The sequence below is a fragment of the Passer domesticus genome, chromosome 11 (assembly GCF_036417665.1).
Source record: "Passer domesticus isolate bPasDom1 chromosome 11, bPasDom1.hap1, whole genome shotgun sequence".
NCBI lineage: Eukaryota > Metazoa > Chordata > Aves > Passeriformes > Passeridae > Passer > Passer domesticus.
Window position 1 is genome coordinate 13,151,479 of NC_087484.1, and position 24,081 is coordinate 13,175,559.

At 38.5% G+C, this 24,081-nt stretch overlaps 1 long non-coding RNA gene across 8 annotated transcripts in view; it reads left to right on the forward strand.

Annotated features, from left to right (window-relative positions):
• Positions 1 to 23,029, forward strand: part of LOC135278897 (uncharacterized) — a 57,188-nt gene extending 34,159 nt beyond the window's left edge. For 2 of the 8 annotated variants that reach the window (XR_010346284.1, XR_010346285.1), the window contains exons 2-6: positions 668 to 812; positions 3,665 to 3,750; positions 6,033 to 6,145; positions 6,611 to 6,784; positions 11,178 to 14,587. This is a non-coding gene — a long non-coding RNA (uncharacterized LOC135278897). Of the gene's footprint in view, positions 1 to 667; positions 813 to 3,664; positions 3,751 to 6,032; positions 6,146 to 6,610; positions 6,785 to 11,177; positions 14,589 to 15,512 lie in introns of those variants that run through there. The other 6 variants (XR_010346281.1, XR_010346280.1, XR_010346282.1 and 3 more) reach the window with 6 other exon arrangements.
• The last annotated feature ends 1,052 nt before the right edge of the window (positions 23,030 to 24,081 follow it).

The following is a 24,081-nucleotide window of genomic DNA, read 5'->3' on the forward strand; positions in this document are numbered from 1 at the left end:
ATGGTGACTCGGGGTTGATGCTGTGCAGGGCTAGGAGGTGGTCCTTATGGGTCCCTTCTCACTCAGAATATTCTGTGATTGTTAATATAAAGATTAGTTCTTTCAAAAAAATCCTAAATTAAAGTGTGTATGCATTTTCTTAACAATTAAGGTATATAGTCTTTTTCTCAATGTTATTCTCCCTTGAGAGCTATCATTAACCTGTTGAGACAGAATAAGAGCATATCTCTTTGTGAAGAATAAAAGGCTTGCTTTGTCTTTACAGTGGTTGGAATGAGCCATCAAGTGTCTATTACTCATTTGCCTTCATTTACTTTTTACTAAGGTTGCCTTCAGTGTGGTTAATAAACAGCAAGATCATCAGTCACTTCAAAGTGCTTTCACATTCCATAGTTTGTTTTTTCTGCAGTGAGCAAATGGAAGGATGATCTGGTAGAAATCAGTTACATTATGACTCATCTTTTATGTGACCTCCTTGAGAGGCCTTTGGGTAGCACATGGGCTTTCCATACAATTCTACGTAATAGCTGGCTAACAAAATAATCCTTTCCCACACCATTCCCTCAGCAATGCTGAAAAGTCATTAAAGGCTTTGTGTAAAGAAAGCTACAAACCCAGAGAAGTAAAATTTCCTCTGATCAATGTTACTTTTTAATTTGTGTTACAGGCAGGTTATTTTGCATCTAGACTGGCGTCTTCATGAGGAATTGCTGAACTGGCTTCAGATATGGTCTTGATGTCATGAAGACTTTTCTTTCTACTATCAACCAAAAAAAATCTGGACTGCAAAATTAAGGCCAGACATCTAAAAGGTGTGGAATTTCTCCCTTCTTGCTGTTATATATCATATCTGCTTTCACTGACCCCAAAACGATATAACTGCTGTTTTTCACTGGTGGCAATTTGCTGTCTCTTAAGACTTTCACATTTAGGGTTACTAGCAAAAGAAGCAAGCCCAGGAAAAGAAGTAAAAAAGTCCTGATTCTGGTAGGCAGAACTGCCAACATGTCCCCTGAAAAGTGCATTTCTTCTTAAAGATAGCACTATTTGATTTACTTTGGTCAATGAATATAGATTTGTCTTCTTCTTGAAAAGTATAAAAAGTATACCCAGGCTCTCTCACAAGGAGGACAAAATATTTTTCCTCCCAGATTCACAAGATGTTGGATCTTCTTGAGAGTACCGACAACATTTCCTTGTCGCTCTGACAAGATGCTATGTCCAACACTGCTTGTGTATCCCCTTCTGTTCCCACCTCCTCCCTGAAGCACTAGTGGTGGTCTTGCTGCATGTTTCACAGATGTTTCTCCCACTCAACTCCTCAGTTGTTTTTCAAATGGCTTCTTACAGCAAATGATTCCATGTGTGTATGCTCCTTCCTTTCTGCTGACACCTTTTCTTTCTATAAAAACAATCTGCTGCTGCCTTTGAGATCTAGAGAGACACCATCCCATACCACAGATGCCGTGTTTTTTAAACTCTGGCATTGGTACACATGGTCAGCAGGCAATACCTCCCTCCTGTCTGTTCCTCATGACTAACAATGTTGATGTTTTGTTCTTTCAATCTTATTTCCCTCTGTTACCCTTATACACTGCATTTTTTTCCCTTTTCCTGTTACTCTGCTTTCTTTGTACTATGGCCCATATGGGATCTCTTCATCTCTCACTACAGCTTGGAGGAAGAAAACCTCACACACTGTTTTAGCCCCAGTATCTACAGGGAACATGTATGCCAACTTTTTCTTGTGCTCAGGAACTGAAAAAATCAGCTTTACATTTTCTTTATACCCACACACACAAGCAAAATTAAATTCACTTTCTACAGCTGCTCACAGTACTGGTTACTGACTGACTCTGTAGAGACATGCAGAGATCAGAGCTACCATTGAGTTGACTGCCTTTTTAGTTTGCATGTGATAAAAGTTGAGCTGAGATTGTCTAGTCATTTCCATTCTGAAAGGTGTTCTCATTTGTCTTCAATAATCCTTGCATTCAAAATTTTTCATATCAAGTCATGACTGACCAAAATGTGACTGTGATCCAGCTTGCTTCAGCAATTTCTTGATATAAAGACAAATGAAACCCCCCCACAAAACATCTTGTTTCCTCCTTGTAACTGCATTGTTTGGGACTAAATTTACTTGAAATTGCTCTGGTACAACTGAAGAATTCGGCACAGTATTTTGCTGAATAAACTCAGGTTTTTACAAAAAAAAATTGTTGAACTAGCACATACTACAGAGTGCATCACTGTCCACCTTTGTGCATGTATGTACTTTACACACACATGTCTATCTCAGAGCTGTTTCATGAATATGGCAGCATTCACCCAGATAGTTCCTTTTCCATTATAACTATCTTTTATATGCAATAATACTTTAATATTTTGTCCCAAAAAGTAGTGTAATGTATAGAAAAAACATTTCAAGAATTAGTACTGGAAAATATTATGCTTTTTCCTTCTACAATATAATTGAAGCAGGTTACCCTCTTAGTTTGTCTTTACTTTTGTAAAAATGCTAGGTATGTTCTGGGAGAAAATGGACATGATCTTTGTCCAAATCCACTTGAAGTGGATTTGGTTTGGAAGTAGATTAGTGACATGACAATCATATTTATAAATGAAGGACAATTTTTGTTCTTTTCAGATATATGCATCTCCACAGAGATGCATGTACACTGTCAACAACATCAACAAATTTGCATTTCTCCTCCCCTCTTAGTCTCCCTCCAGGAACATTTGGTTGACCATATTTTTACAACAAAAGTCTTTGACAATATTAAAGTTATTTTTTAATGTAAAGGATGAAAACAATATTATATGATTTTCCTAAGTCACGGAATGCAACAAGTCAGTGATAGTACAGACTGTATTCAAATTTGTATTCTGCACTTCCAGCTGTGGACCAAACCATGTGACCTGGTGACATTAACATAGGATGTCTTCACTTTATGCTGTAGTATTATTTAGGATTCATGTCTGTCTTCTCAGCTGCAAAGATGTGTGGTTGCTAAGCAGATAAAAGCTACAGCTGATAGCACTTTAGCAATGGCATAGTAGATGAAGGAGTCATTCTGTCTCAGCCTAAATTTGGGAAAATCTACATAGTGCAGAATGCTTAGATTTTACGTGGGCAGACCATATAAAGAAAAGTGTATTTCTGCTTTTAATGGAGGAGAGAGAGTGACATGTTGATAGCTGAATCAACACTTTCATTGCTCCCTTTCAAGTGTAGCATGAGAGTTTCTCACACTATACTGGCAAGATGTCCAGATGCAGGAGAAAAGCGCCTCAAAGTTTTTTCCTTTCCTGGTTCTGTTTTTGTCAGAAAAACAACCAGAGCCAGGCCACAGCCTTTAGTGGATGGAAGAGCATTGGATTCTGTGCTCTCTTCCAGCACCTGTTGGGGGATAGGTTTCTTTCCTTTTGTTCCTTTTTACTTAGATTATTTTTCCCCCCATACGTTGCTAGGTAATATTAATGACTGGGTACTTAAGAAAAACACAAGAAGTGGCCAAGCTCAGGGGAGGAGGTCATCTGGTTGCTCTTCTCTTATCTGGGAGTTTCTCTCCAAGGGGCAGAGATACTACAGGAATTGGGCAGGTAAAGGCCAGGGCTGGGGCAGCTGCTGGCGCTCTCTGTCTGTCTCTTTTGGCTGCAGGGCTGGACGGTCAGAGCTGCTGCTTGCTGAAGGGAATTCGCTGCTGCCACCGGAGCCCAGCCCGGAGCTGCTTCTTCTGCCGTGAGGTGAGCCTCTGCTTGTGAGAGCAGCCACTGAAGTGGGACCTTGCTAACACCCACCTCACTGGCACAGGGTGCTGTCCCCTCCTGCTTGGGTGCCAGGATCCTGAGCTCGGCTCTCTGCCCTGCTGGGAGCTGGGCCACTGCTCTCTCCACCAGCTGCCCCGTCCCTGCTGCTTCTTCAGCACTGCTGGGAGCTTTCTCTGCACTGTACCCCCGCACTCTCTGCCTGTCGATACACCTTGCAGTCCCATCTTGCTGCTTCTGGGCAGCAGGATCGGCTGCCCCAGGGTTAGTGGAGTAAAGCCTCTCTTCTCTCCTCCATCCCTTCCCGTCTGGGCCCAGCCGCCATTGCCGTGCGCTCCCTGAGCTCACAGCACAGCGCCCCCTGCAGGCCTGGAGGAATCACCGCACCTGCCCCGCCCACCGGAAGCAGCAGCGCCCCTGCTGGCTGCGCCTGGAACTGCACTGCAGGGAAAGCGCCGCGGCCCAGAGGCTCTGGCTGCTGTCAGTGCCAGAGCTGTTGTTGTTTGCTTGCTTTATTATGCACAGTAGTAAAGAACTGTTATTCCTATCCTCATATCTTTGCCTGAAAGCCCCTTAATTTCAAATTTGTAATTCGGCGGGAGGGGATTTTCATTATCCATTCTAAGGGTGGCTCCTGCCTTCCTTAGCAGACACCTGTCTTTCAAAACAAGAAAACATTAAAGAAAACAAAAAGCATTACTGGTATGTGCATTATGGCACATGTATCACTTCACATTAGGCTTAGATCTTCCTTTGCCTAGAATCCCTTCAAAGTATTGAAAACAACAGCATGAAAATTTGGGATTTGAAGGATGAACATTTCTATTCTAAAACTGCTTAGACTAAAAGTGTGTGATTTTCCCACTTAGTTTTATTGTGTGTGCATAAAAAGATATAGCACTACATATTTGTCCCCGCCTTAACCATCATTATCTCCATGATTCTGATAGCTTTTAGGAGCCTCTTCAGGAAACCACTAGTGAAATCTCTGTAGAAATGTCATACAACAAGCAGCCTCATCTGGCAATAGGTCAATAGTAAAACATAGTCCACCTTAAGGCTAGTTGTAAAACCTTGCCCGATTTCTCCAGGCCCAGGATTTCCCTTGAGCTGATGAGGACAGTGAACCAGGTGGGATATATGAGGGGGATGCATGTGCTTTCAGAAGATGGGAACAACAATAGCAATGAAAATAGACACAGTTAAAGCAAAGTAAAAAAAAAAGCAATGAGAGGAAGCAGGCACTGAGTAGAATGAAGAGAACTGAGAGTATTACGTGCCTAGCCAAAGATATTTGCATCAATATATAAGATATGTAAATGAATCTATGAGTCGTAGGCAAACATTTGCAGCTGTGGAGGATGTTAAAATTTGTGTTTTATTTGATGGCATGAGAGAACAATGTGCAGAGAAAAAAACAATTGAGTTTCAAGAACGCTTTGGCAGCATTCAAACACTGGCAGTTGTCATCATCATAAGAAGATAAAGAAAAACCAGGGTTTTTTTAAAATTTAGTTGGTTCTTTTTACAGTGAGATCTGTTGTTATACAAATGCATATTTTTCTACTAGCATCTTTCAAATCAAAAGCGATGTTTCACAACATATGTAGATTTGTATTTTTATGGGTAATATAGTTTCCCTAATAACCCTTCCAAGTGAAAGATTTTGCCTGATTCAGAGAAAGAGACTATTTTTTGTAAATTTGATTAGACACCTAAACTCATCAGTCCGTCTCTGAGCCATGTACCTGATTATGCAAAGGTATATGCAATACATTATGCGAAAGCTGTTTAGCTGGGATTGTATCGTGGCTGTAACCAAAGTGGGTTTAGAGATAATGAGCTTGCATCCCTGAATACTTAGGATCACAGTCTACTCTCTAAACTGATGATGCAGCAGCTGCATAATGCAACAATGTAATTTATTCATGTAATATGTACAATATTGCTGTAATAAAAAGCCCATTGGCGGTTCCTCTAATTCTCTGTATGAGCACCCTGTTATTAGTTGCTGTGTAAGTCAGTATTTCAGCATTTTCAAGTCCTGGCTATTTATAAGTTTCAAACCATAATATTTTGAAAAGGGAGAAAAACCCCAAACGACCCAAACAGCTTTATATGGTGTGAATTGTGAATCTGCTCACATTGAACTGAAACCTGCAGCTTTTTTGATCAATGCAATCAGTAAACATAGCAGGAAAAAACCCCTCTAAGCATGTCAAAGTAACCCTAGTTACTGAACTTTTTTTTTTTCCCTACAGATGCATGTCATGATGTATATGAGAAGAAGTTAAGATGGAACAAGGAGGAAAAAACAAGTATTTGGGGGAGAAAACTGTAAGTTTCCTGATCTTGCCACCTTTTTCACTCAATGGTGAGTGTTGTTTATCATATGAGTGTTTATATTGAATGTAGATTTTTCTGAAGTAAATTTTAATGGGAATGTATTAAGTTTCAACAAGAGCCTACATGTAAAGCTAGTGAAGAAGAGCATTGCAACAGACTGCTTGGAAATTAATCTGCCAGTTTAACCCAGTAACCGACATGCATACTAAAACACTGATGTGAATTGAAAATAAAATAACCACGCTTGACAGATATAATAGTTTAAGTGATTTCAAATTAACCACATCCCACTGACCACAAGTGAAAAATGTGTTCATTCTCCCGCAATGAAACATGCTCTAGGGACTCATTATACAGAGTGGAGTAAGTAAAACCAGAGTGGAGTAATTGATGCTGAGGAGGAAGGAAGAGTGACAGATATTTAATGATTCTCAAACTTATACATAAAGATATCACAAGCACTTAATATATTATTTTTCTCTTTCCAATCTAGAAATATTATGGAGTCAAATCTATATTGTGCGGTAATTACAACACTTGATATAGCTGTTAGGAATAATGAATCATGACAAAGATGCATCAGGCAGTCGATGGAAAGAGTGAATAACAAACAACCTTGTGCCAACCTGTGCCCATGAATTATGGCTGCTGTGTTTCAGGAGAACAGGTGAGATGAAGTCAGAGCATATCTGTTGTCCTTACTCTGTCTAAAACTGCTTTTTAAATGGAAAAAAATTCCTTAAACATCATGAAATCCAAATAGACATGATTTGTGCTCTTCTTTTCGCATACACAGAGGTCTTTATTTGTAGAAAAGCTGCAGGATAGAAGGTGTACATGAACGTAGTGATCCCTCTCCCTGTCTGCTTTACAGGGAAGGGGAACAGTCACATATTCTATATAATCTTTATGCTCTTGGTAATTTTGGTTTAACTCTCTAATCTTCTGAATCTATGAGTAACATCTAACATGCAACATGATGGTCACAAACTCCAGGTTATGAACAGCTGAGAAGTAGCTACACAGTCAGCTGGCAGTTAGTGTTCATCAACATTTCTGCTGTGGCTGCTGGCACAGGCTGTAACATCCTCTGCTACAAAGCCAACACACAAAAATCTCCATCCAGAAGTCCCTCACAACCTGAATTATTTTATGATTTTACAGATAGCAGAAAGTCATTTGCACTACACATAATGAGGAACCACAACAGAAGTTTGAAAAAATTTTTGTCCTATCTTACTTTGTTACCTATGTGGTCATAGACAAACTATAAAACTTCATTAATGTGCCATTGCCACTCAGTAACTCTACCCTTTTTACTTATTTTGGCCACCTTGGCTATGTGCTGTACAAGGCAATCTCTTCAGCAAACACTGCGTTTACAAAGATGGTGATTATATGGTATCTTATATCTGATCACAGAAAGAATATGAGTGGTGTAGGAGCCATTAGGAAAGGTTTTAGCAGTATGCACAGAAATTGCCCCAACTTATCCCTAGAAGAGGAACAAGAAAGCATTTGTACTGTGGGTTTGTGGTGTGCCTGGCTGTGACACTCATGTGCTGTCTGTTGAAGGATCCTGGCTTTAGAAAGGTAAATTTTTGTGATTGGAGCTGGATGAGAATGTGGGGATCTGTCTGTGTAACTGCACTTCAGGACTGTATACAGGCACTTAGGAGCTGGGCTTCTGGGTTTTCCTACAGCAATTAACTGCTGCTGGTACTTCCAAAGTTGTGGGCAGGTTTCCAGCTGAGATCCACTTTTGACAAGACAACTCTCCTCTTCCTTTCCTGGCCCCTGCATTGAGCGACACTTGAGGGTTTAAAGAACTATCTAAAAATGAAAATAGCCAAAAAAATTAATAAGTTTAGCAAGTGCAGCAGGACACAGATCCCAGCTGATTAAGGTCTTGATTTTTCCATTGTCTGAATATCATACAATGCTTGCTTGTTGTTATTTCCTTATCCAAAGATAGCCTCACCATAATGGTATCCCCACTCTCCATCAAGTTTAGTGTTTATTCCAAGACTGATTCAGTGGGAATAAAGCCAGTCATTTTAGGCATTGTCTATTTTGGGATATAAGCAAGTGGAATTTATAATGGGGAGTTTATACCTTCTCAAACTTATGAGTTGCCTAGATGGATTAAACTATCCCTGTAAAAGGACCAAATCCCCCACTGACACTTAGCTTCCCTCCCATATTCCTAATCAGCCAAGTTAAGGCAGGAATGCTCTGTTTGGAAGAATCCCATGTTGTGGTGTGTTCCTGCAGCTTGGAGATTTTCCACAGGAGTGCTGATGAGACCTGGGCATATGTGTGCTGCTGTGAGCAGACCGTGCTACCATGTGGGACACTGATCCTTCACCAAGGGCTTACAGCTCTCCTGGCTACCAAAATAAAAACCCAAACCAAAATAAGAATAAAAAGAAAGAAAAGTGTGCATGTGGGGATAGTTCCAGTCCCCAGAATAGATTAAATTTACAGTGAATAATGGTTTCTTTACCATCTCCTGGCTGTGGTGTTCTGCAAGTTTCTCACCTTAAATCTATTTTATGACTTATCAAGGAGGAAAACAAACATGTTTGAGGCATATGCCGAATGGTGATGGACTTCTACTGATAGATGGATATTAATTTTGTGCCAAAGTCAGAAAGACAGGATGGTTTTCTTTATCTTTAGAAGTCCCAATCATTTTATTTTTTTATTAGAGAAAATTTCAGTCATAAACCAGCAAAATAATTAAACAGAATGCAAATAATTCTCCTAAGCATCACTTAGTGCATGTTGAAAAATGTGGTGCAGGTTGGTAGAAAGATTACACTGAAGGTAAACACAGGCATGACTGCCCAGCAAGGGAGGGTTTTCATAAAGATAACTTCAAAATAGTCAGAAACAAAATGGGAGGGAATTGAGTTCTAGTGGTTGTCTCTGCTTAAAACCTCAGTACTAGGGGTCAGGTTTTGGTGTCTCGGTCTCAAGCCTTGCTTAGCAGTCTTTTACAGAGGAAATCGGAAATGATGAAATGAAGCCACAATTAATGGATTGTGTAACCCTTACCAGTATCCCTGTCTGTGAAATGCAGCTCTCTCATGCATATTTTCAGCCCTTTGATAAAGTCTGTTTGTTCAGCAATTATTATCCAGGCACATGCCTAGCTGGGGAAGGGAGTTCAGAACACAGATGCTGCACCTGCCAGAGGGGCTATGGGCAAAATCCTTCATTATGCACCAAGGAGATTCCCATCTTCTCTACATTTGACCCATTCTGAGCAACACTACAGAAGACCCAATGCATTTGGACGTGAATTTGGACATGAATGCAACACTGCAAACAAATCAGCATATTATAGAAGCACCATCTGTGCCTGTGTTTGCAGGTAGAACAAATTCAATTTTCAAATTTAGAAAAGCCCCACCACACCATAAACCACAATAAAAAACCCCTCCTTAGTTAGGATTAAGGCTCTGCTCCTGTTCCCTCTCATTATTTGCCCATTCCACCAGCGCTGCACACCTTTAGGCCAAACATGAGTTGTGATAGGCTGTCATGCGGTTCGGGTATTATAGATGAAATCCTTCCAGAAGCAGCATCTGGCTCGATTTGTAAGCTCTGCAGTCATTTGTAGTGATGGGGTTACATGTGCCCTAGGCTTTGTCAGATGGTTTGGCTGCTTTTCTCCAGTTTTTTTTTTTTTTTTAATTGGTATTAGTTGTTGATGGTGAGGAATTCATACTCTGCAATATATGCTCAACTCACCGGCAATTTGCATGTTGAAGTAAAAAGACGCCTCATTTATAATTAAAGCATTTTGAGACCTGACCATTAGCATGCTTGAGATGTGTTAGTATCAAGTAAAAACCAATTTATTTTTCTCCAGTGGTTTACTTCTGAGAAAGCTGTTGCCTGGTTGCCTAAAAGTTAGTGGTAGGAATGACCTTCTTGGCTATCCTATTGGTCTGTACCTGTAATACAGGGAAATTTCTAGAGGACTGTAGAGAGCATCAACATATCCCCAAGTGTTTTTTTTCTGTCACATTCATTTTGTCACTGCATTCAGTCCTGAAAGTAAATAAGGCAAATTCCCAAATAGGATTTAATGTGTTAGACCAAATGCCTAATTAGTGTAAAAGTGTTCCCTTTTTACTTTGGAATCTTAGTGTTATAAAGGGCCTTGCCTACCTTGTTGAAAGGCTTAATTTAGATAATTGTTATACCTCAGTGTGGTATCAGGTAGCATACTGCAATGTGTTAGTTGTCCAAATAGCTTCCAGCTGCTTTTCTAAATACAAAAAATAAAATGCAGGGTACAGTATGAAGTTTGTGAAGCCTGGTAAAAACAATGGTTCCTAGGAATTTGCTTAAAATATTATTTTCAATGTTTAGAGGCAATCAGAGAAAAGGATTCAAAGACCGTGGAACTAATGTAGCTGTGTGGAAAAGAGAACAGCAAGATTTAAATATTTACTGGTACCCAGAGATACAATTCCATACTGCACAATTTTGCTTATATACCATTCTTCAAATTCCTGATGTATCTTTTACTGCATCTTTTCCCCTCACTTGAGCTACTTTTGGTCTCTGAAAAGATGTCGTTCACATATGAATTAAATAAATATTGAACAAACAAAGATGTTGATAATTACATACTGCTACTTCTGTCATCATGTCAGACAAGAAGACTATAATGAAAATTAGTTGATGTACAGTGCAAAGTAAAGAGCATCAACATAAAGTGAAACTTTGATCAATAAACCCTCTACATCTACCTGATGTTTGTTCACAGAAGCGATTTATTTTTGAATGCTAGTGAAAGAAATAAAAACAATTTGAGCTTGATTGCTGAACCAAGAAAAGGGTTAAAGTTACTCTCTTTACTGCTTAACATTCAACCACATCCACTGAAAAATTGTGCTGAATTTTTGTAATGGGTGTGTTCCTTATGTACAGTTTTCAGGCAAAGACTCCAAGAAATATTGGAGGCTGCTTTAAACAACTTACAAATTAGTTTTGACTTTGGTAATAAGTCAATTTATCTAATTTTTCTTTTCATTCTGCAGTGTTTGGAACACTACCTGCAAGTGCTCTCAGAGGCCACTTGAAGAAGGAAGAAAAGATTGGGCCAAAGTTTTTTATGGAGATTTTTATTTTCTCATGATCAATCATCCAGCTGAGGCAATGCATGGTACAGAGGTGGGGGAAACCTGGCTTGGGACCATAAATAGACTGAAATAATTGTCCATATTTAGTTTGTTAAGTTATTACAAATACACTCAATTTCAAAAATCATTTGTTATAGGTAATTTATAATCGGAAATCAGAATTTAGAATCAGACTGAATCTTTTGATAAACATTATCTGTTGTAACCAGCACATTCAACCGCAGTCTTAATTCATGTCATTCAAATGCTGCAACTTATTTTTCCAGAGCTTTTCTAGCATATGGATTTAAACCCTATGTTTAAGTTTTCACAATCAGTCAAGGTCAAATTTGTCTTTGAAGTAAAACAATTTTTTCAATGAAATGTTAAAATGTGCTAGATCTTAAATGAGACTAATTATGAAATATGAAGTTTTGATAATTTTCACATCATCAGTGATAATTTTCACATCACTGATCTAAAAGTAGAAGTTTTTTTGAAGTCTCCATCTCTGAATACTGGCCTTATATTTTCTTTTGAAATATTTCATTTACTGCATACAATGTCATTGCAGCCTGCTGTTTTTTATTCTCTACTTGGTTGAAGAATTTTCAGGTTTGCTGACCTTAAAACCAAACTTGTGCTATACCATGACACTGATTTCTCTTATTTTGTCTGGCTTGGCATCTCACATCATTTCTGTATTTTGGGAAAAGAGACATGGCATAAGATTTAAAGTTTACTTAGATCAGTTGTATGAATTTCTGCAGTGATGGCTTTGGAACACTTCTAGTTACTCTGTTTTGATTTCAGTACTTTGATAAATAATGTTATAACTCTTCATCTGATTTTGTGCATCAAAAATTATCTCAAATGATAAGTTCTCTTGAGCAGATAAACCCAGATAAACCCAGCTCTTCCAATCTAGGAATACAAAACTTTTTGCCTTTTAAGGTTTGATTTTTCTAAAATTAAAATGGTCTCAAGTTGTGGTCTGGAGTTGCCTAGATATTTACTGCCCATGTGTATCCATGTAGCTTGTTCGCATAACCAAAATAGATATTTTTGCCTTCACAAATAGAACTCATAAAAATATCTGTTTGTGAAGTCAGGCCTTTTTATAAGTGAACTAATGAGTTATTCTCATCAAGCAATAATTTACTGCAGCTAGGCGGATTGGAAGTGAGATAGCTCTGGAGAGGGTAAGGAAATAACAGCACAAGGTCCTGTTATGTAGTTTCAACTTTTCAGAAGACTGCCAAAATGGATGGACAGGAAAATGGGGGAGAAAGAAAAAGAGAACTGAAGGCAGAGAAAAGCTAATGAGAATCAGTATTAAAGAAATAGTAGTACCCTGGTGTCAGTGAGGGAACACTTTGGAACTCCACTGAGGACAGTCACCTGTAAAACTCCCAGCAGGGACACACCCAGGGAGATGGGTTATTGGGCTGTTATCACTGACTATAAAAGTCCCACAGGACAACTCTGCTCTTGCTCATATCCTTGTACCCCCTGGGCTCATTTCAGCTAACTGGTGGTATATGATTAACAACACAGAAACAGGATGGAAAGAGCCCAATATTTTAAACAGAAATTTTGCCCTTTATTTTGCCATAAGTTAGTGGTTTATAAATGGATGTCTTAGAATTTTCTGCAACTTGTTCCATGTGGGAAAGAATAATGGCTGAACAGAATTTTCTTTTTTATATGAAGAAAATGATCAGGAAAGTTGAACATAATGATTTCATGCCGTGACTATAATGCAAACACATACTTAACCATCATTGTCTCCTCTTCATATAATAACTGAAAACATCTGTATTGTGCACTGAAACATTATATGCTGCATTACAATTAGAAATGTGCTGAAGTGTTGGATTAGGTGTTTATTTATGGGCCATGAAAAGTAAGATTTTCTGCTCTTCTCATGTACAGCTAAATAGCCATAGGTAGAGTACTGAAAATTTTGGAACCCAGCAGTCACTGTGGGAATGACTTCATTATTCACCGAAGGAGGTTTTTCCAGCAGAGCTGAGTTGCTGACAAACAATAATAAACATTACTGAAAGTTGGAAACAAGAACTCAGGCATGTTGAATCTGACTGTAAAAAATGCTCGCAGGATGTGTAGGGCAAGGCACTCTCAAAATGACAAGGTACTACAGTGGAGGGATCCCATTAGAGCTGTGCACACACATTTTCTCTGTTGACACAGAAGTGTTCTGACAGGCTCAGCAAACAAGCAGCTTCTCCTAGCTGCCTAGCCTTTACCTGTTGCCACAAGTAGTCTAGAAACAGAAATGTATTTTTAATGGGCACACAAATGTTTCAACGATGCAATACACTCTGGTGGGGACATAGCAAATGTCTCCTTGGTGCAGCTTCTGAGTGCTGCTGTAGCATAAAAGGTATCACTGTGTCTTTTGATGAAGCACTTGACAATTCATGACCATAGCACAAAAATATTATTTGAGATTAATTATATAATATTTGCTTTGTCTGCCTGATATTTTACTGGTATTTGAAACAGCGTGATTGCTTTAAAGAACTCACTCCCCAGTTAATTAATTTTGTAAATAGCTAATAAGTTTCTTCCTACCTGAGCAGATACAAAATGCTCAGTAAGGTTTTCTCTGGAGCTTTTTTTCTTTTCCTCTCTCCTCTGACTCTGGCTCAAAGTTTAAAACCTAGAAAGCATAAAGTCCTGACCTGTGCTCATGGTGGTGGTGTTCACAAAGGACACAAAGAGTTTATGGAGCCAGTATCTCACTGAGCAGCAGAACGAGGAAAACCTGTGCCAGCTGGGGATTTAGGATGTGATTGTTACGTGATCCTTGCAAATATATTTACAAGAAAGAATGAATTTTACCAGTTGATGCTGGAATGAAATGTAATTTATTGTTTTCTTTGTCATGGCTGTAGCTGTTTAAATGACTTACATTTTCTCTGGCCATTGAATATGTCAGTTGTTTACTGTCTCAGGTTTGAGTGCCTTTGGCTCTGCCAGAAATTGTTGGTTGACTTTCAAAGTGGATCCAGATTTCTCTCAGAGAGGTCAACAGATATGCAGGATTTCTGGAAGTGCCCCAATTAAACATGCATCATTTGCACTGATTTTCCACATGATTATCTCAAATAGCCACGGAAAGTCACAGTTATCAATCAGGAGACTGAAGGATTCAGGTCTGTACAATAGAGAAAGCTGAAGACAGGAAGAGAAAGCTCATTTTTCTTTGCTCTCCCAGTGTTTACTGGGATCATAGTTATCACAGCAAACCAAGTGTAGCTGTGAAGTAAGGCTGATTCTGTCTTTTTCTATAGTGGGAAACCAAAAAGACTTTTCAGCCCGTAATGCTGGATTTTTTTTGAACTCAGGGTAGAGGAAATGAACTTTGAAACCAGAGGAATTCAGATCAGCTGTCTGAAGTTAAAATAACAGACTGAAAAACAGTTGTTCGCCTTGCCCACAATGTCTTTGCAGGTTGGATCCTTTTCTCTAACCTAGTTCTCACTCCAAAAATTCTCAGTGGCTTCAGGAGACAGAATAAACCTAGAGGAAGCACATCTCTATGGTCTGTCTGTGTATCAGATTCCTTCCTGAGGCCTCTTGGTATGGATCTGTATGGCATCCCAGATTCCCATCTGCCTGTTGGCTCCTACCAGGCTGACGTGTTCCAAACTGTGAGCACTCACTACTTTAGTGACCTCACCTCTTCCTCACTTGCACATGGATCACTCTTTTATTATAATTAATTTTCCCCTGCTCTGTTCCCTAAGAGAAAGCTGAAAAGATGTGATGATCCAGAACAGCAAACACAGCTGAAACTGGATGGCCAACATGTGATTATCCTTCATTATTTTTGCTCTAATCTCAGTGTTGGTGGCTGCTTTGAACCAGAAAAGGTGGCCAGGAGCATTTTTGTTCCCAAAATATGTTGCTCGTATTTGTTATCACTTACCTAGATGTAATGAAAAAAGTAAGCCAGAAGCAGTCTTAACAGTAGATGAAGACCTAAAGGGACCTTGCTTCTCCACTCTGGATAGTCTGGAAAACAAATCCCAGGCTGAAGTGCAGCCTGGCATGGTTGTAATAGCAATGCCTTGCTAACAGTGCAGCCCTACAGCTTCAAGAGACTCATTACTGCTAATGAATCAGTTATAACTGGCTCATATTCCATCCAGACACACCATGGTTGTTCTCTGGAAGCCAATCTGTAGTAGATACAAGGGTGATGGAAGCTTCCTGTCCTTCCAGGTGGAAGCTGCTTCTCTGTGGTCGCTTAAAATATTTGGAGGGAGTTTTGTGGAAAAGTGAGAAGATGATGCACGCACATTTTCTCAAAGAGAATGCTGAGTGATGTTTCCATCTGCCAGGACTTGATCCAACAGACTGCTGGCAGCCGAAGTTCCTCTAAACATACTTCCTTTCCCTGCAGATGCCTACCTAGATTCCTACTTATAATGGTAGATATATCTGTCAAGCTTGGGTTCTGTTTTCCAGGACTCCTTTTTGTCCCTTGTCACAGCAGGGAGAAGCTCCATCTTCCCAGTTGTGCAACAAGAATGGGGTAAGGTAAGGTAAAATTGCTGAGAACTGACCAGGAAATTACTGGTTTATTCTATGTTTAGTGATTTAGTATTTAACAATATCTTTAAAACTTCAACTAGAGCTGAAAAATAGAATTTTCATGTCAGTAAAGGATTACACTGATTTAGCTGAGTCTGATTTATGTGACAAGCACAAAAGTTAAAGATGTCATCATTGCAGTTTTTGTCACCCCATGAGAAACAGCCTTCTTTTCTCCATTACTGCAAAGAATCAAGGGGTTATTTGGCTCTCCAGAATACTATAATACAAAATATAACAGTAGACTCTGATCATGTGTATTCAACCCATGTATTCAGAGGAATCATATTGTACAAACCTTAATTGGTAGTCTTAATTATCTAGTTTGCATCAGTCTAATTTATGTAACAAACCCAAGCTGCTCCATAATTCCCTGCTAGAATGGGATATAATAACTCCATCAAACCCAACAGACCTACGTCAGCATGTGCCAGTAAGGAATTTAGCTTTAATATTCCAAGGAGCAATATGGCACATGATTCACTTTGGTTCACATTTTTCCCAAGGTCTTCTGTAAAATAAATTTATTTTTAGTTCAGAAGAGAAATGTTTGTACAGACAGAATTGCATGTTTGTACAGACATTCCTAGAGATCCAAAAAGTATCTTCTTGTCTTCAAAAAGTAAAATACAAACCAAACATCCTCAAGAGAGAAAACAAAAGAGCAATTGCTGTGCTTTATCCAGCATCATATTGGATACTTTTGTGTTGATGCAGCTGTTCCAGTGTCTTCAGCTTCTGGTGATGGACCAGAAGGAAGCAGAAATCAATGGGCAGATTTTGATTATTCTACAGTCTCATTTTAGTATATGGAATGGAATAAAATAATTTCAAAGACAAAAAATTCAGACAAGCTGGTTAAGACAGATTTTTATATAAGACTTTTAACACTCTGAAGTTGCTCAGTTTTGTGTTAAATTGAAGAGGCTCCTTGGGAGATTTTGTACAAAATTTTCATTGATCCAGTGAATTGAGGATCCACAGAACAAACAGGAAACATTAAAGATTTGGATTATATTGCTTGTCACATTTTTTTGAGGAGGTTTTGGAATTTCTGTCAAAGATTATGAGCTATAGATTAGTTCACACAAGATATTCCTGAAACTGCTGTGTCAGATCCTCAGAAAATGTTCAAGACCATGATATTTTTAAAGTAATTATTATTGATGCAGCTAATGATCCTGAAATGAAAAAGCATCAATGGTGAAAGCCAAGTTTGCAAGAGAAATATCCATATAATTCCAAGATCAAACAAAAACATTTTACAAAATATATGCATGGTTTTCTCCCTCTAGCTCCATGTGAAAGTTCAATTCTAATTTTGTTTTGTTTTTACTTTTAAACTTCATTCTTTAAAAATAAGGTGGTTTTAGTAAATAAACTTCATGGGGAAAGAAACTTGTAGATTGAAAGGATTTGATAAAAATTTGATATTAATTTCTATTGTGTTTTGTATAACTAGTTTTATTGTTCTTGGAAGTACAGGGCAGTTTCCAATTTTTTTTATTACCTTAGAAATATACACTGCCACTATTTATGAACTTGTCTATGACAGGTTTTTCATTTCTATAAATGTATACAAAGTTTTCACTTTTCTTTTTACTCTGACTAATTCTAGAGAAACTGTGTATTAAATTTTGTGAAGAAAAGAAGTAGAGAAAAGAAATTCATACTGTTAACTTTGGTCAGCATTTCATTATGCTGGTCAGATCCCAGTGCTAGGTATTATGAAAAATAGCAAGCAATACTTTCTTTGAAGTCTAGCAAATAGAGAAATAGCTTCCAAGACTTAGAATGCGCCAGCTGTAAACACAAGTGCCTACCCACAGGCAATTACTGCACATTCAGAGTGGCAGCATAGCTTTCTGTATTATTAAATAACGTTCTGAAAACCTAATTTGCAGGGCAGTTTTATGATGTGAAAGGGAGAGGAAGAAGGTTAGGATAAAACCTATCTTCACTCAAGCCACTGGTGGCTGTGGTTTTTAATACCCATAAATATCTTGACAAGAGCCTTTCGCCTCCGCACACGCCCATGGTTAATGTGCACAATGTCCCCTTGGTCACGGGGCTGAACTCCAGCCCATTAGGGCACTAATTTGATCTCTGGCACACCCTTATTATAGCCACCACAATGAGGATGCCTCTGGCAGGAAGCTTCTACACCTTATTTCCCATCTGATATGAAGCTCAAGAAAAATCCCTTAAAAACATTCATTAATTTATTGCATGTAAACCAGTTTGTAGTACAGATATAAGGCCCAAATTAGTGCTAATTTCACACTGTTTGTTACTGCTGAGAAAGCCATGTTAACTCTGGTGATGTGTCAGGGAATAGAATAAATATATCTGTTTTTATCTATTGAAGATCACCTAAGTGTTCTTTTCACTTATCATAGATATGCGTAGCACAATCATGGGCACAATAATAGTTCAGAAGAAAGGAAAGAACACCCAGAAATTGAAAGTTGATGAAAATGAAATAGATAAATTAAATTTAGAGAGGGGAAAAAACAGTGGAAAAGCCTGCTGACTCCTTCACAGTAAAATCCAAATAATTACATTCAAGAAATATTATTTCTCTAAGATGACTGTGGAGGAGCCAACAGAAAACACATCCCAAGGAAAACTGGATGCAAGATGTGGGAATAAAGACCGCAGGATTTTTTCCATCACAACTTCTTGCTCTGTCAAAAGTTGCTTTATTCATATTATTAAGTGTTATGATCTGCCAAGCTACAGGAGGTCTGGGGAGCTGGCGAGGGCTGGGAAATGTACCTCCTACTAGTCACTGTTTCCTTTTACAGACTTTCAGGTCTATGGAAAGAGAAGCTTTAGGAGTACTCTTGGAAAGAACCTAAAAGAGGTGTGAAGAGATATTCTATTAGATGTAATTAAGAACTGAGTGGGGGAAAAGGTAGTTCATAAGAGGGAAAAAAGAAAAAAACATATGAAAAAGGATTGAAGGAAGCAAAAAAAAATGTTACTTACTATGCTTCTTCAAATATAGTGTATGTAGATGACCAGTCCTAGCAAATATATGATATTGTACCTGCTCAGAATTCACATTAGACACTATTTCAAAAAGAAAATTTGGTGGATGTGGCATCATGTGGCTGAGAAAGGGAAAAAAAAATCTCATCAGGAGACAGAAGAAAGCAAAAAATTTTTGCGATGTGTTTGCTACTATTGCATTTTAGCTCTCCTTAGAAGGAGGTGCAGGTTGATGACAACCCAAATGAACAGCTCTGGCATAATGCCACAATTCAGAGGAAAGCCTGATAGTTGGAGGCGTGCTAAAAACACTGGGCTTGATTCCACACTCTGTCAGAACAGTACTTGGATGGTTGGAGACGTGGGTTTCCCAAGGCTGGTTGTGGATCCAGGACTCAGTGCTTCATACATGTGGCTTTAATCCACAGCATTGGCATCAGATGCTGCAATGACCTCATGGCTCTCAAATGCCCACCGTAACAGAGCTTCTCCCATCCCAAATTGCCCTGGCAACCTCTTCTTCTCATAACACCAGGGACAAAGAACAGGGTGCCAGCTGAGTACCTCTACACAGGAGAAGCCCCCAGCTGGGGTTAACCTTTGCTATTCAGTGGTCAGAGTCAATCATATGGTGAAAAATGTTCACAGCAAAGCAGAGGATCTTATCCTTTGTGCTTTATAAAGGACTCTTGTCCAATCATATATTTACTTACATACCTGTTATAAATCTTTTTGCATGTATATTCATGCATGAGAAAAATGGCAAGGTTTGTATTCCACACAAATAAACATTAACTGTTTTAGCATCATGACCCTCCCCCTACCCCCCACCTAATTCCCCCTCTACCTTTGAGAATAAAGTAATTTTATGCATTCTCTCCTATCCTGGGCATGAAAAAGTAAATGCTGTATTACCCCAACTTAGGTAACCCTTAGGATAATTTTTTAAGCAGCAGGAAACTAGGCTATCTGGCTGGGTAGATAATGATATCAGCTGCTTCCTTCCAAAACAACAGGTGCTTTGGCATAAAACTGTATATCATCATACTGAGATGATGACATCAGTTCATACTTCAGCTTAATTATAAACTACCTCCATTAATCCTCAAATAATTAAACATTTTGTGTATGGTGCAAGGTGAAATATAAAAGCAAAAGGTGCCTAGCTGTTCATCACAGGGTTAAAATGGCAGTTTCTGAATCGTTTGTACTTGTGTCTGCCTATTTTAATGTAAACTTCAAGCTGATTTTAAGCACTTGTTTATATTTTTAATGTTCCAGCCATGAGGTAGGTAAAAATAAATACTGCTAAAATTCAATGGAAACTTGATGAAATAACAAAGATTTATTGATTGGAATCACATGGAATATATATGGGCATAAATATCATGCAAAAAAAGCAAGGATGTGAGGGATCAGGCTTTGCTTGTACAAGAATAATTGGGGGATAAGTCATGGTTCATGGCCCAATAGCAGAATAAACATTGCAGCATTATGTGTTTGCAGATTTTATGCAAGATCTTAGACTCACATTCAGAGGCAGCACATCTAAATAAAACAAGCTCTGGACAAGCAAGCACCATTTATTGAAACAGGTTGATTGAGCTTCAAAAAAATAAGTATTAATGGAAGCAATATTAACAATTGAATTTATTTTTTTAATAATTTAGTTCAAACAGCAATCACTTGAAAATTCAACATTCATTCCTTGCATCTTCACTGTATCTGTGTACATGTTTATCATTGTTTCAAAACTCAACAACAAATTGCTTAATTTTTTGTTTGATATAAAAATTAGTAGACAGAATAAAGTGAGAGCTGAATTTGTAGGCTAAACGAGCAGAGGAGCACAGCAGATAAAAGATTATGTTCTTCTGCCTTTAAAATATAGCACTGACCTTCTTTAAAACAGATGCTATCTTCAGGAGCCAGATGTGTCTCCAAGCAAATTAGTTATAAGAAATACATCCAAGGACATAGCCATTTAAGAATCAATAAATTATGCATTTGTCATTTGTTATTGTTGAGGCTTATGCTGACATCTTTGACATGAACAAAAGAGTCTCTGTCCACAGTAATGGCATTAACAATTTAACAGAGGTGGTTTTATACCAAAAGAGAAGTGGTTTGAAGAAATTACTGTTTATCACCATGTACATATACACACCTTAATTATTCATTGCATGTCCACTTACCAGCCTACTTCCTGTTATGTAAGTTGTGCTAGATTAAAAAGTTAGAGGTCGGGCACGACTGCTACACTGCTGCTATTTCCACCCATTTCAACCTGAAACAAAGACAACAATACTAACAATTATTTTCTATTAAAACAATCAAATCAAGAAAGTTTTGTTTATTGGTGGAACATTATGAAAAATTCCTACCAAGGAGAATTTTATTTTTCTAAAAGCAAAAGCCATGGTGGAAATTTTTTGTGGGCTTAGTTGAAACATTTGGATGACCATATGGAACTCTTAGTGGTGCCATGGGACCATGCAGCTATGAAATCTGATCACTATCTCCCTAGTGACAGCTGGAGCCTTTACACCATCAGAAAATTTTCAGACTTCTAATTTGTCATAACTACCTCCTGTGGAAAGAAAATATGTTATGTAGTTAGATACAAGAATCTGAGTCTACAGCACTACACATATCAGCTTCTCTTCCTTTTAGCTTTCAAGCCTTAAATTAATTCCTTGCATCTTAAGACTCATTGATGCAAGAAATAAAACATAAACACAAAGAGAATTAAAAAATATGGGATCTTGTGAAATGGGGGTTACCTCTGCTGTATAGTTATAATGGAGAATGACTTATTTTCAAAAACCTACTTATGTTACAAATGTTGATAAATGGATTTCAAAGTTTATTTGTATTGAAGCTTTCTCTTCAGTTTTACTCTGTTTAGCAAATTAAAGTGCAGCTTTGCAATAGTTTCCATTATTTTTTAGTTTTTAATGTGCATTCTTTCATTGCCACATCAGATCTGAAAGGAAACAAAATTCAGAGTCACTTTTGTTAGAGGAACTCGCAGGAAAAGAGGATGAGATCTCCCTGCCCACTACAATTGCATACTGGAGAGGAGAAAGCTCTCAGCTGCTCCCAGAAAACAAGTATCCTTTTGACACTCAGAAATATAGGTGTCCACCAGGCAGTCACTTTTGAAAATAATGGGAAATGTGCTTCTGTCTCTCTGTATATCTGTCTATGGGGGCAAATCCAGCAGAGCTGAGAATCACGTCCCCATGTTTGTTTGTTTGTTGTATAGCCTTGGCTTGGTTTCTGGTCTCTCAGGGCACTTTCAGAAGTTTGTGAGTCATAGCTCAGTAACTGTGAGCAGGATAAAAATCTAAACATATGTTATCATTTGCTTTTTTATGGTCATTCTGGTATCCTTGCTAGCCAGGCATCAAAAATGGGGCATGGATACTGCTGCTTCATACTGTGGCTACCATTGCTTTGTCTTTGTGATGGATGTAGGGAAGAAGTTGAGTGTTGTGTAATCTTATTGACAAGAAGATAATGGCTGGGTTAGAATCCTGATCCTGGTGCTGCTTATGACTCTTGAACTTTCAGCCTAAGTCAGTATTTCACAAAGTTAATGAGCAAGAATGACAGAAAGCTTCTAATAAGGGATCCAACACTATCTTTCTCCCAAGTCTTATAAGCATCAGTTTTTTTATATAATATCTTTACGACTCTGGATGGTATGAAAAAAAATCTAGGGGTACTGATCTGAGACAACTGAAGAAATCCTGAGATTTTTTTTTTTTTATGACTATTGATTACATTAGAAAGCAAACCTGCGGTAGATCCTAATTAATTCCAGACTGATTTTCTGTAAAAGAGAACTGGAAGCAGAGAGGCTGTGCTGTCCATGTGACAGAAAAAACACTGGATAAAAGGCACATACTGTTCCAGTATGAATAGTGCAAGACAGTGTTAGGAAGATATTTGCTTACATTACCAGAAATGATAAAAGACTTTCCATTAAAAAACGATGAGGAAAAACTGTGCATACCCTAGGAGAAGGGAAAGAAACGGCAGGGATAGCATCATGCTATGTAGCAACCTGCCACCAGCTTAGAAATGGACAATAATGACAAATGGACACAGGGGATAAAACCCCAAACACACTGTGAAGAGTTATCTTGGGCAGATGCACAATGTGTTGTGTCTATTGCTGACAGTTACCCAAGGTTTCTGCTTTTTCTACACATTGACAGTGTTTGTACTGTGTGGCATGCCAATAAAATATTTTGATTTGAAGCTGAGCACTGTAATTGTTTTTTTCTTTCCTTAGGAAACAAACCATGATATGTAGGTTGACTTGGAAGCTCATATTTCATGACAACTTGTCCCCTCGCCATCCTGTTGTTGCAAAGCTTCCTTTTAGTACCAGGGCCATTCCCAGATGCCCTGGAGCCCCGATGCACATAATTCATACCAGTTTTAAGGCATATGAAGTACCAAGAGAGGTTGGTAAAAGGAAGAAATTGTGTGGAACATGGACACATACAGCTGAACATTTTTCATTCACAGAACTACAGCTCTAGCTACACATTTGGCAGATTAAATCAATGCATTATTAAAGTAGTCTTAGGTCCAAAATGAGCTTAACATGGGTTTGAAATATGGCTGCTCTGGTCTCCTGAAGTCCTGCCATGTTAATCATACAGACATTTTGTGTTAATTAGGTGTCGCTGGTGGTGTACTCTGCTTCTCAGCTGGGATGGCATGCAGCAGCACCTCCAGGGCTCAGGCCACAGGAAGATGCTCCAAACAGAAATCCTGTGGGGTTTGCTTTTGACTTTGGTCTCAGATGATTCCCTCACCCCACTTGCCTGCATGTGATTCATGAACTAGTCCCCTGTGGATACCCACAGGAATGAGCATTCCCATATAAAACCAGCCTTGTATCTTGCTCTTGGCTAGCACCATTGCCTCAGGCTTGGTCCTGAGTAGCGAGTTAAAATATTATTTCTTGCCAAATTATATGCTAATTTTTGGTTGCAGACAAAGATTAAATAAGGATTCATTTTATCCCGTTGAGTTCTTTCCTATTTTTAGCATGCTGGAGTTTTTTCACCATCAACATTTTTGTTACCTCTTTTTATATGCTTCTTATATGCTTTTTAACCTTAGCCTTATCCATGCCAAGAGCCAGATTTTAAGGTGCTGTCCCCCACAGAAAACTTTGGTC